Genomic DNA, 13424 nt, shown 5'->3' on the forward strand with positions numbered 1-13424 from the left:
AAGTCAGCTTGGTAAGAAGGAGGGTGGCCATGCTTTGGCTGGCATCCCACCCAAATTTGCTTTACTGCCTCCATGAAACCCTGCAAATGGACCAAGTATGTTCAGATGATAAATGAAAAGCTGTATTCTGAAAGCTTCTGAAACTCCTATTAAAATTTCTGTTATTTTTTAAGGCCTATATCTGGAAATCTCAGACTCAGTCCTGGGGACCCCATGTGCCTGTAGGTTTTTACTCCAACCAGCTTCTGTTTTTTGGATTAAAATTGTAATTACAAAAATAGTTTTTGATTCAATTTTATTGAAACATACCAGATATTTACAGTATGTATGTTACAAAAGGATACTTAAGCATTTTTTTTAATTGCCTACTAATAGTTGGTAAGCATAAAAAAACCTTTACTCGACATTTTTGTGTTTGTGTCAGATGTCCATTTTCCACAAGAATGTGGATTCATACTAAATATTATCTTATCTCTAATCGCTAATCTCACTACTTCTTCGAGTTTTTCCTCAGCTTATGAAAAGTAATAATAAAGACATTCTTGTTTTTTCAGAATTCATATTTATTGCAAAAAAATGAAGATATAAATTTTAATGCATTCTTGCTAATGAATGTTGGGGAGCGGTGATGTGCTACAAGTACAATACATCTCACTGTATTCTGCACATGTGCCCGTACCACTGCCACTACTGTAAACCTTCTAAACCTTTTTTTTTTATTACTAACCTGTAATAATGTTTATTTAGATTTCATGCACTAAAAAAGGCTACTTTACAGAGAACTGAGAAAAAAGGTGGCATGGATCTACAATATTTGTGAATTTCTATAATCAGGCATTAATTTGGCCAGAGATCATCTGTTAACTGAGATTAACTCCAAATGACCTGTAGAGGTCTATTTGTAACAGTGGATTAAATTCAGCAATTCTGATACATGAATGTTGTGGTTTTCACAGACCATGCTGCTCTCCAGTGGCTGCTTTTCTCCATGAATCTGACTTACCGTGGTGGCTGGAGTGCCCTCTGGTATTCCACTTCACTGTGAACCATTTATCCGGAGACAAACATTAGAATGCAGACACACTGACCCAACGACCATGCATTGAGGAGGACTGTACACGCTGTAAGGTTTCTAAACTCTTTTGGGACGCCCCCCAATGGGACGGCATGCCAAAAAGTGTCTCAAAGTGCTATTGCCACGTCTGTGGAAGACAGATTATCAGTTGGGAGCTCCCAACACTGTAGCAGCTCGCAGCTAAAGCATATACGAGTTGATTGTGGTCGCGCTATGAGCGCTTGCCGTCAATGGGTGATACAAGAGACATTATAAATATAAATTACTAACCTGGCCACAACCCTGCCTGATTGCTGTGTTTGTGTATAGCAGAGTGGCAGATCACGCTACAATAAATAACTGTGCTGTTTCTGTTTCAAGCTGAATAAAGTTGGTTTTGCTAAAGTACTGAGACTCAGCCTCATGTTTTGAGATGCAAGACAGTGACTCACACATCACAGCAAATGAAAAATAGTTTTTGATTCAATTTTATTGGAACATACCAGATATTTACAGTGCATATGTTACAAAAGGATACTTAAGTGTTTTTTTAATTGTTTTTTTTAAGATTTTCATTAGAATTGTCATCATAATTTTCCAGCTCTTTTGGACATTAAATACATTATTTACTAATGAGCAATTTAGTGGGTCTGACAATGAAGTAGCTGCAGTCTTTCAGCATTCAGAGTTGTCTGCCCGGGTGTCTGCTTTGTTTACCTCATTTTTTAATTGTAGTTATCACAATACAATTCAGATAGTAAACTACAAAGAGAAAATGGCAAGGAAAACAACAAGAGATAAGCATTTCAAATATTTCTAAATAAAAGTCATGCTGCTGTACTTTTCTGACTGTAGAACAAGAGAAGAGAATAAAAGATCAGCTAGTTAAATAGGATCAATGAGGGGCATGAAATGACTCACTGCTTGTGAAACTGGTTGGGATGAAAACCTGAAGCCTCATGGGTCCCCCGGACTGAGCCTCTGAACCACAGGCTTGCTGTATATGATTTTATGTACTACTCATTTTTTTGGTCAAGGTTATTCTGACTGACAATGCAAAATGTTTTTACTTGATCATGCATGAAATTCTGATGGATTTTCTTTTCTTTCTTTTAAGAGGAAATCTTAAGTTATCATTAGCTTGGGGTGTGATTAACCCATCTTGCATATTTCATGACTTTTCCTTACACTCAGATGTGAAGTCTTTTATTCTATCTCCAGTGGCACATGAGGCTTTTCAATTGCATGTAAGAACAGAAAGAGTAGTGCTACATCAGATTTCCTGCACAAAGTACAGTATGATTATTTCCCAACAAATTAACATTTTGCCTTTTATCTTCAGTTAGCTATTGAATCTTTAAATATATCAGCTGTTTCTTTATTCTTTCAAAGACATATGTAAATTAACACTCTGTACATAATCAGAAACTAAGAACAATTTTTCCCTGAATAAATATCAAATAACAAGTCAATCTGCTGCATGTGAGACACCATCAATAGAATCAGAGGATGAACAGCTCTTCGGATTTACAGACAGTGAGTTGGAACAAGGATGTCGGACATAGGGTTACAAATTATCTGTCTCATCGTAACAACCCTTATATTTTCAGAAGGTTCATGTATGTTATGATTGTCAAATAGCAGTTATCTCCTCAAATCCTCTGAAGAAAATAAGCAGCATACAATTTAGTCATTCTCTGCAGGATAAGGTAAGAATGAAGAAGGGAGAGGTACCATTCATAGCTGAATTTACAGTGTTATCGTGTTGTATTGTAGTGTGAGTGCAAACTGCCGGTGTCTTCCTATATATGGTTCCTGTGCATTGATACAATGAGTCATATTATCTTGAGTTATGTGAAATTCCTTAACAGCTACATTTTAATTATTACTTAAATAACCAGATTGTTTTCTACATCTGTCAGTTTACTCATCCAATAAAACTCAAATCAGATTATAAATGAGATGCTGGCTCAAACCAAGTTTGTTCTCAATCCCAGTGAGTATAACCATGAGTTGATTTACACCTCCATTTGTGTCCCGCCATTTGGCCCTATGTCACATTGGGCGTATGTCGTTCACAAAATGTACAGGTCACTGCTATTGAGGCAATGATGGTCTGGTGTGTGTCACCTGTATGCAGATACAGAGTAGCACAAACTGGTCTTTGTGCCTCAGCAGCTGCATCTCAGATGTGTATATGGCTGTGTTCTCAACAAATGGATTGTGCCTCCGGTGAGTCTCAGGTTGCCATTGTTGGTTTGTGAGTGGGTTGCAGTGGGTCACCTAAGCCAGTGTTTCTCAGCCACTGGGTCGCAGGTTGTCCCCATTGGTTTGTGAGTGAGTCGCATTTAATAGGCAGTGTTGTGTGACATATTTCCCCATTTCTAAGTGAGCCGATCATGCTTGTTTAACCAGGTGAGCTGTTTGCAAGTGTTGCCAGTGAATTTAAAATGGCAAAACTGAGGTGTGGGACCACAAATGTTGAAAAATACTGGAGTAAGGAAGGTGCTGCAGGATGAATACATAAGAAGTAGCTACACTGATCAAAACAAACCTTAAAGGGCCCTCCAAATGTCTGAAATAATAATAATAATAATAATAATAATAATAATAATAATAATAATAATAATAATAATAATAATAATAAAAAATGAAAGATTTATTAGTGCAGCTGGTTTTGGTAATTTCTAGAGCATTATTTCCCTGTTCTTCTTCTATGGTCCACATCTGCAAGCATGAGTCATCCCAACGTAGCCTCAGATCGACATATGACTGTGATGACTGTATTTATTTCCCCTCATGTGCATTATTATTTACTCATTGCACCTCCTAGTGCAGGAGATTCCCAAGTTCAGACCTGGAAGAGTTTTCCACAAAGCGCGCTTATGAAATCGAGACATAGCTGAGAAGGTCTCACTTGAATATGCCTCATTTTCCAGTTGAGGATCATACAACTTAAAAAATACAAAGTGTTTCTTGTTAACAAAAGACAGGTTTAGCCAATCTACAGTTGTTCAGGCACTTGTGATATTTAAGCAAGATCAAAAAGCACAGAGGAGAGTGCAACATCTACTGATTGAGTACCTGTGAATTTAAGTGTGAAGCTAATGGGATGCCTGGTGAATTATGGGATAGTATTGGAAGGTGAGAGTTTTATTAATTTTTTTTTTTATCATAGAAGACCGTGGCATTCTTTTAGCAGCCAGACAAACATTAATATTTGATCTGCTTTAACACAAAAAGGAAATGCATCTGCTATTAAGAGAAAGGGGCTGTGTGCCAATCTAATGCCTAAGTATGTTATGAATGTGAATTTTTGCAATGCATAATTACATTTTAGCAGCCTTATTAAAAAAACAGTTTTATTTTAATTGCCCATTTTGATTGTAAACATGCTAGTTTGTGAGTGTCAGACTTCTAACACTTAAAACAATTAAGTAGTTAGTAGTCATGTGAAATGCATCTGGCAACAAGTGAAAATTCTACATAAGAACATACTTCAGACCGCTTCACTTTATGCACACTTTATACTGTTGTAGGTTTAATTTTAAATAAATAAATGTGCCTTCTTTGCCCACTAATCTACACTCAACAACCCATAATGGAAAGGTGAAAAAATAATTTCTGAAAGGTTTGAAAATTTCTCATTTCTCATTCATGTAAGTATTCAGACCTTTAACTTAGTACTTTATAGAAGCCCCCCTGGCAGAAGCCTTAAATCCTCTGGGGTAAGTCTCTCAAAACTTTGCACTCCTGGATTTGGGCAGTTCATCCCATTTATCCTGGCAGATCCTCTCAAGTTCAGTTAGATTGGATGGGAAGCGTCTGTAAACTCCCATCTTCAGGTCTCTCCAGAGATGTTCTATGGGGTTTAATTCTGGGCTTTGACTGGGCCACTCAAGGACAGTCAGAGACTTGTCCCAAAACCTCTATAGTGTTGTCTTGCCTTTATATTTTGGGTTATTGTCATAATTCTGGAGAGTTGAGTAGTAACCTGTAGTTGCTGTTATAGAAAGGTCAGCAGGAATGCTGAGAATGGCTGTTTTTATACATATTCAATTCACTTGAAATTCATCATAATTTTCTGCATGACAAAAGATTTGTACACATATTTATCCATTCAGTGTTTTTAATATGAACTCTCATGCTATAACAAGACATTTCCAAAGTCAAAATAAACCATTTTCTGTAGATATTTAACTGAAGAAGAAAATCTCCAAAGATAGGGTTTGCATTAAGTATTTAAACCTCTGTGCTTTGGAAACTCCAGTTTTACAAAAATGACAAATGAATTACAAATGACACAAAGGTGACAGCCATTTGACAATCATAATTAAGCATAATTAGGTATGACTTGTGAGTCTCTTCTATCTCTCTCAATATATAAAGCCCTCTTTGTAAGGGCCATAGTCTTTGTTGGACAATCACTGCCAAAATGAAGACACAGGAGCCTTCTGCTGATGTGAGAAACAAAGTTATTGAAGTGCTCAAGAGAATGGCTACAAAAAATACTAACGAGTTTGAATGTCCCGCTTAGCACTGTGGGATCCATCATCAGAAAGTAGAAGGTTCATCACAGCACCCAGACTCTTAGTAGAACAGGCCGTCCCTCAAAACTAAACATCAGAGCAAGACGTTGACAGGTGAGATTGGCGACTAAAAATCCCACCGTCACTTCAGAAATCTGAAGTCCTCTTTGGCTGAAACTGGAGTGAAGGTGCAGGGGTCCACAACTTCAAGAGTTCTCCATAACAATGGCCTCTATGGGAGGGTAGCAAGAAAGAAGCCATTCCTTAAGAAGGCCCACATTGAAGTACATATGGTGTTTGCTCGAAGCATGAGAAAAACCCAATTAAGATGTGGGAGAAATGTTTATGGTCAGATGATACTAAAATAGAAGTTTTTGGCCAAACCTCAAAGAGCTATGCATAGCATAAAACTAATACTGGCCATGCCTCAAGAAAAATACCATACCTGCGGGGAAATATGGTGTTGGCAGCATCATGCTGTGGGGATGTTTTTCATGTGCTGGGACAGGGAATCTTGTTAGAGTTGAAAGGACAATGGAGGGACACAAATACCACACAATACTACAAGGGACCTTGCTCCAGTCAGCTATGAGTCTACGGCTCAGGAAAAGATTCATTTTTTAACATGGCAATGACCCTAAGCTTAAGGCCAAAGTGACACTGGAATGGTTCAAAAGCTGAAAGGTGAATGTTCTGGAAGGGCCAAGTCAAAGCCCTGATCTATGGCACTATTCGAAAATTGCTGTCCAGAGACGCCATCCCAACAACCTAGAAGGTTTTTATCAATTCTGCCAAAAAGAATGGGGAAGAATCCCTCCTGAAGAATGCAGAACTGACCCATACTTACCTGAAAAGAAATAAAGTTGTTATTGCAGCAAATAGGTTCTCAACAAAGCATTAATGTGTAGGACTTGAATACTTATGAAAACACGAACTTTGGTATTTTTCTTGTTCAGTCTACAGAAAGTGGTTTATTTGGACTTTTAAATGCATTGTTGGAGCATAAGAGTTCACGTGTAAAATATTGAATGGATAAACATGTGTACAAATCTTTTGCTGTGCAGAAAATTATGGTGACTTTTGCTCGCCATTATAGATCACTATTTTCATTTATATGACCTCTGCTGCAGCACATATCCAAATAAAAATGACCTAATATACAATAAGCTTTCTTAGTTTACTTATTGACATTGTAAAATTAATTATTGAACTTAAATTGAATATATTTTGATTTAAGTTTAAAATCTAACTTGAAAAAGCTGCAAATGTTTTTTGAGATAATATTTTGATTATTTTAACTTAAAGGAAAACATTTTAAGCAAATGTTAGTGTGGGTTTTCTCTGGGTATTTTGGTTTCTTCCTACATCATAGAAATATGCATATTGGGTGGGTTAGTGACCATAAAACTGGTCTGCTATGAATTGGTGTGGACATGTGTGCACATCTGCCTTTGACCGATTGGCACCACGTTAGGTTTTTGCTACTGCCAGGATAGGCTCTTGCTCTCAGCAATCATGTAAAGGAATAAGTAGGTTTAGAAATAAATGGATAAGCCTTTTGAAATTTTCTGTTTTTAAATTTACATACCCACTTGGAATCTATTCATTTCTTTTTACTATTTTTATGACTCTTTTATAGTAACGACATGAAATGTAAATTTGACCAAGATATTTTGGGTGCCTCAACCCTAGAGCTGCTTTAATCTTTTGGGACAAAGCCAGTTTGACTCGGCAGGTGTTGTTCAAGTCTGCCATCTGTGAGCTTTCCTGAAGAGTGACTGACTTATGCTTTTGTTCCAAACCTCTTTGACTACAGCAGCCTTCAATTGCTAAGGGAACTAATTAGTCAGAGTTTAATTTTTAGTATGTATGTATTTGCCAATCATCTGTAATTTCATAATTTATCATGGACAGTTGGAAAGTTTACAGCACTCTTTGATTTATTCTCGATAATTAAACTGATGAATGGGAAAACAAGGATTTTAAAGTTATAACAAATATAGCTTATTGCATATATTAACAGTGAATTTTAAAGATGACTTACAATAATCTTTGCATCTTTCTTTGGGTTGTTTCACTGTAGATAAATTGTAATACAAAATGCCACAATCAGCATAGAAAGTATGATATTAGAGGGAGATTAGACTCCAAAAGTTGTACTGCTAATATGCAATAGTTGTATAAGGCAAAATATAAAGTATAATTATAGCTGAATAAATGGGCTGCTGTGAGCTCAAGGCCACTGAATCAAATTGCTCTCTAATGCACAAAAAGACAAAAGTGTACAGGCAGAATATGGAAGAATAGCTGAGGTAGGGAAGTATGTGCACATAAATATTATACAGTATTTTTTTTTTTTTATTAATATAACACCCCTTTCTGTGTTCTCAATATTTTTTTATATATTGTGTATCCATTTGGATGATTTAGTGTCAGGAACTCATTAAATATCATGTTGCATTGTTTCATTTAACTTCATGAATTGTTATTTCTATTATTTGTGTTATTACTACCTTTTATCATTATTTTGTGTTGTTGTTATGTCATAATTTTATTTGAAGCTTCATTATGGCATCACATATTATGAATCAGAGCAATTTTATTTTTCTCTTTGTTTATTCCACATATTTTCTCCTTCTGGACATTCAGTGTCTGAGCAGGACTGCTGCTACTTGCACTACTTAAAGTGCTTCTGGTTTCAAAGTATTTGGTTATGATCTTCCAGCTGACTCTTGTCTTTTGATTTTGGTTCACATTTTGTGTTTACGCATTTTGCTTTTTAAACTGAGTGTGACAATGCTTGTTTATTTAATTAAGGTTCAACTTCTGAACCTTTTTCATTTTTTTTTTCTCAGTTGTCTGCCGTTTTCTTTCTCTTGGAAGAACAGTTTAGGAGTTTTGGAATATGTAGAATTAATTTATTTAATTAGTCTGTTGCTGCGGTGGGATGGCACCCTGTGTTGGCTGGGATTGGCTCCAGCATACCCCTGTGACCCTGTATTAGGATATAGCGGGTTGGATAATGGATGGATGGTTTATTGCTTTGAAGTCAGTTTTACATACTTAAGATATTTCACATCTTGTAATGTCAAAATAAGTTCTTATTGGACACTGTTATTCTATGTGGCATTTGTGTACAGTTTACAGCCCAGTAGCTACCACATGACAAAAAGCAGAAAGGGCATGTAATATTACCGTTGAGACTGTATAAAGGTCAACATCGCACATAATCTGGTTGTCCAAGATTTTGGATTTGAGCAGCAAAAATCTTTTTCAGTGGTAGTTAGTATGTGATATTGACAAAAAGATTAAAAACTCTTGCACAATTCTGTCTTGTCCATCTCCTGGTCCTTTTTACTATTTTTTCCTTGTCAATTTCCCAGTCAGGCAGAACACCAACATTTTGAGCATTGTCAGATATGGGTGCTACCATATTGTCTATGGCAATATTGTCAAAAGTTGGCAATCATATTGACTCATTGCATGATGTATTAATGTTGAGTCTGTACTGAATGTTAGTAACTGAAAGACAGATAAAAGGAAAGAAATATCCCAAAGATAACTTTGCATTAAAAAAGTGTTTTTCAATCACTGGGCAGCGACAGGTTTTTTTAAATGATTGGCATTTATTTCCACTCCCAGCTCTGATGAGCTCAGTTCATCTGCTGCGATAATTTTCCTTGATTCACCAAGAATGACCCCAACCTGCTTTGACAACAGTCTTTATTGTCAAAGTTCACCAAGGGGACGCTCTCTCTCCCAGCTCTGACTATTATCCTTGATTCACTAAGAAGGATACTCCCCTATTAAGTGGGTTGCAAAGACACTTACACGTGAAAAAGTGGGTCATTACACCAAAAAGATACAGAAATCTTGCACTAGAATACTTCTATTAAAATAAAACAATAATTAGATAATTTATTTCTTTTGGCCTCCAATTTGAATTTGAGCTACATATTTTGGTTTACTTATTTGTTTTGGTTTCTTGGTTATTTTGATCTCTATGCTTTAACCTGTCAGAGTCACATTAATATTTGTATTTTTCACTTCCGTTAGTTTTTTTAGATTGTTTGCATGAGCTTATTTGTTGTTTATCATTTTAATAAATTAATTTTATATATCTTTTAATTTAATAGTGATTACCATTTTGTGATTTGTTTTCCATGAGTGTCCCATGTAGCATTATGGATTTGTTATACATATATGTCTTAGATTTTTAGGGTTTTAGAAGAAGGATTTGGTTTTTGAGATTTAGCTTTCATTTTGAACTTATTTGGAAAATATTATTTAATTACTGTCTTGTATATGTGGCACTTTTGGAAGACATTATGTGACCTTGATTGATGCGATGGTGAGATCACAGAATTGGTGTTATAAAAACTTACCATTTGCCTTGCTTTATTCCTCAATGGACGCACAGAGTCAGGTAAAGTTTTCCTGCAATGGTACCGTACTAGCAGCAGTTCAAGATCAGACTATATAGTACAGTACTAGGAGGAGATGATCCTCAGGTCTAAGTGTTATCTCAGTGAACAATGGAACAAGATTAATAGCACATTTACTGTAACTAATCCGCTGATAGTCTTGTTTTGGCCTTGTGCTTGCTCAGCTGGCCATCTGATTGCCAATTAACTGAGGCACTCCAGCAATTAACATGGTACTCTTTCCCTCAATTAATGATATAAAATTAAAAATTGCTCTCAATTTAAAGGGAAAGAAAACAGGAAATGTATACATCCTCATGTAAACTTAATAAAAGATAGTTGCAATTGTTACGCTATATTTAATGAAAATGAGTGTCGCCGTCATTATTACAAATGTTATTCACTTTGCGTATTTTAATTTGAGCAGCACACAAAAAGGCAAAATGGTAAAGAAACAACCATGAAACAGGCAAGGCTGTCCCTAGTTTAGCCTGAAAAGCAATGTCAAAGGCAACCTGACCTGCAAACTCCACAGGTGCAGCATCAAAATACTGTAGGAAGCAGGCTTTTAAAGATCAAATTACTTTAAATGACCCAAAATTTCTCACATTGCCTCTCAAGAGAAAGGGAAACTGTAAAAAAAGGTGAGCAATTCCAAATCCTTAAAACAAAAGCAAAATCCAAGAACAAAAGCAATAATTCAAGAAGACATTAAAGTCAATACTTACAGTGAATATAGCACTCCAAACAACAATGAGCCACTGAAGAACCAGCTCTCAGTTTCTGAAGATAAAGGCAGAGGGCGGTCCTTCAGAGGTGACATCAGGGTGGATCTGTCTCTGTTTCACAAGAAACACCAAAGAACATATAGCACAATACATAGATACTAAATAATAATTTAAAAAAAGAACAATATATATTAACCAAAAATACATAATTACAATAAATATAGAAAAGAATAATTCTATATAAACAAAAAAGGCTCAAATAAGAAAACTGAACATAAGCCAGAGAACAATCCTAGGCTGTAACATAACATCAGGTAAAAGAAAACACCCTAAAATCTATAGAACGTACACAGAAAGTAATGACAATAACAGGTACATGTTAGTAGAATTGTATCTGAAGCATAATTGTCTCTCTATAACTCATGTACAGTAAATAATACAGAACAGTTTATACTTCTCTATTATGCACCCAGTTTTTCCTAATTTAAAATGAATCCATCTGTCACCAAAGCACATTAAATACATAGTCAGAGGCTGGACATTACTCATAAAAAATGTTTAATCACAGAGGAAATTTAACAGTAGAGCACAAGATCTTTATGATACATATTGTGAGATATCTCGTGTATCTGGACAACACCAGCAAAGACACCTCTAAAATGAAGGCATACAGCATTAAGGAATCTCAAAGCATCTTTCATGTACACTTACGGAACTGGGGGCTAAGCAGCAATGTGCATCTGAAATATGTATGGAAGCAGATGAAATTAAGAGCCAGAAAGGCAAATACAGGGAATCAAACAAAGGCAAAGGCCTCCTTCACTTGGTGTAGATATTAAGACGATTTCTCAGGGATACTGACTGCACTTTTTTACTGAAGATTAATGGTTAAATGTATGTTAATCCATATCTGTCTGTTTCTTAAATTATTCAATGAAAATATTTTTATGCATCACTTGTCTTTTTCTATGACATTCATTTAAATATATTTGATTTAGTATCTCATTATACTTCAGTCCAAATATAAATAAAATGTGGTTTCTATACTTTATAGTGGAAGAGTTGTCGATGCATGTAGAATTAATTTTGTAACATTACCCACAGAAGTAAGTCCATTAAACCAGCTTATAAGGTAATTTAAGTTCATATGCAACCTCGATCCCTTTCCAACTCCTAGAAGTCTTAGTCTTGGTCTGCTACTCTTCCACAGCTCTGGAGTACACTGCAATAGCACTAAAACCATTTCTTACCATAAATATGTACTAATAAAAGATCACACAGGATCATCCTGAGCTCACAGCAAACTGCATCTGTTTTACAATGTTTTGTTTTTCTTGTACATTTAGCTTATTTTTCGAGTAGCCCCTAGTGTTAGGTTTATTTTCTGGCTCATGACTTTTGTTTTTTCCCTTGTCTCTTGAGAAAAATCTTTCACTTCCTGGTTTTAACCCTTTTTTCCTTAACTTTATCTCTGGCTAAGAAATCATCTCCTGGGGCTTCGTTCATAAAGCATCCATACACAACAATATACTGAAAACGTGACTGCAAAACTTCCCACACAAATGTCAGTTTTTACAAAAGAAAACTTTTCGGGGTAACAGAGTGTTTACAGCAGATCTGAGCTATGAATATGCAACATTTCGGCGAACCAGGGAAATAACAACACCCTTGATCAAGCAAGGAAATATAGCCAAACCAGTAAATGATGACTCATATACATCATAATTCATGTCACTGAGTCATTAATTAAAATGTGAGTGGATGTGACAAACATATTAAACTTCAAAAGCAATGCATACAATGAACAGACTGTCTTTTAGTTTCCCCTATAAGAGGATATGTATTTGCACTGAAGAACTTTTTATATCGACTGCTAGTTGTCACTACTCAGGGAGCTGGCCGACAGATCAACTTTGTCTCTGCCAAGCTCCACTCCAGCATGCTGTGCTGGAAGCCATTAACTAACCAGCCAGTACATCCAGTTTATGTATGGTGTTGGCGTACATTTAAAAAAAAAAGGCTTTTGTCAACATAAAAAGGTATTTTCAGCAGTGTCTGGTTTTCCAAATGTAATCAGATCAATTTACTGCACTCATTCTGTAATAAGGACACCTAGAGTGAATATAGCTGCTTTTGTTAACCGTAAATAGTTACATTTCATTAATGTACAAGTCATCCGTGACTGGCAAACATCATGTCTCAGTGCCCTGTGTCATTGATTCATTTATTTCGAGACAAACTAGCTTTGACAGACGTAATGGTGCTGTATGTGGTGGCTGGATTGTTGGTAAAGTGCACCTAAAATCTGGAACAGCCTGCCAATAGGAATTCGCCAGGCTAATACAGTGGAGCACTTTAAAAACTGCTAAAACTCATTACTTTAACATGGCCTTCTCATAACTTCAATTTAATTTAATCCTTATACTCTGTATATTCAATTTATTATCATAACTATTCATGGTGACTCTAAAATCCGTACTAACCCCTACTCTTTCTTCTGTTTCTTTTCCCGGTTTTCTGCGGTGGCGACCTGTGCCACTACCACCTAATCAAAGCACCATGATGTTCCTACATTGATGGATTAAAAGCTGGAAGTCTACATGACCATCATCATCAAGTCCTTCCATGAGAACCCTAAATACAAAGAGGACTGTTTTCATTTATGTTAGGTAGAATGCCCAGAGGGCCT

The sequence above is a fragment of the Polypterus senegalus genome, chromosome 7 (genome assembly GCF_016835505.1).
Source record: "Polypterus senegalus isolate Bchr_013 chromosome 7, ASM1683550v1, whole genome shotgun sequence".
Classification (NCBI taxonomy): domain Eukaryota; kingdom Metazoa; phylum Chordata; class Cladistia; order Polypteriformes; family Polypteridae; genus Polypterus; species Polypterus senegalus.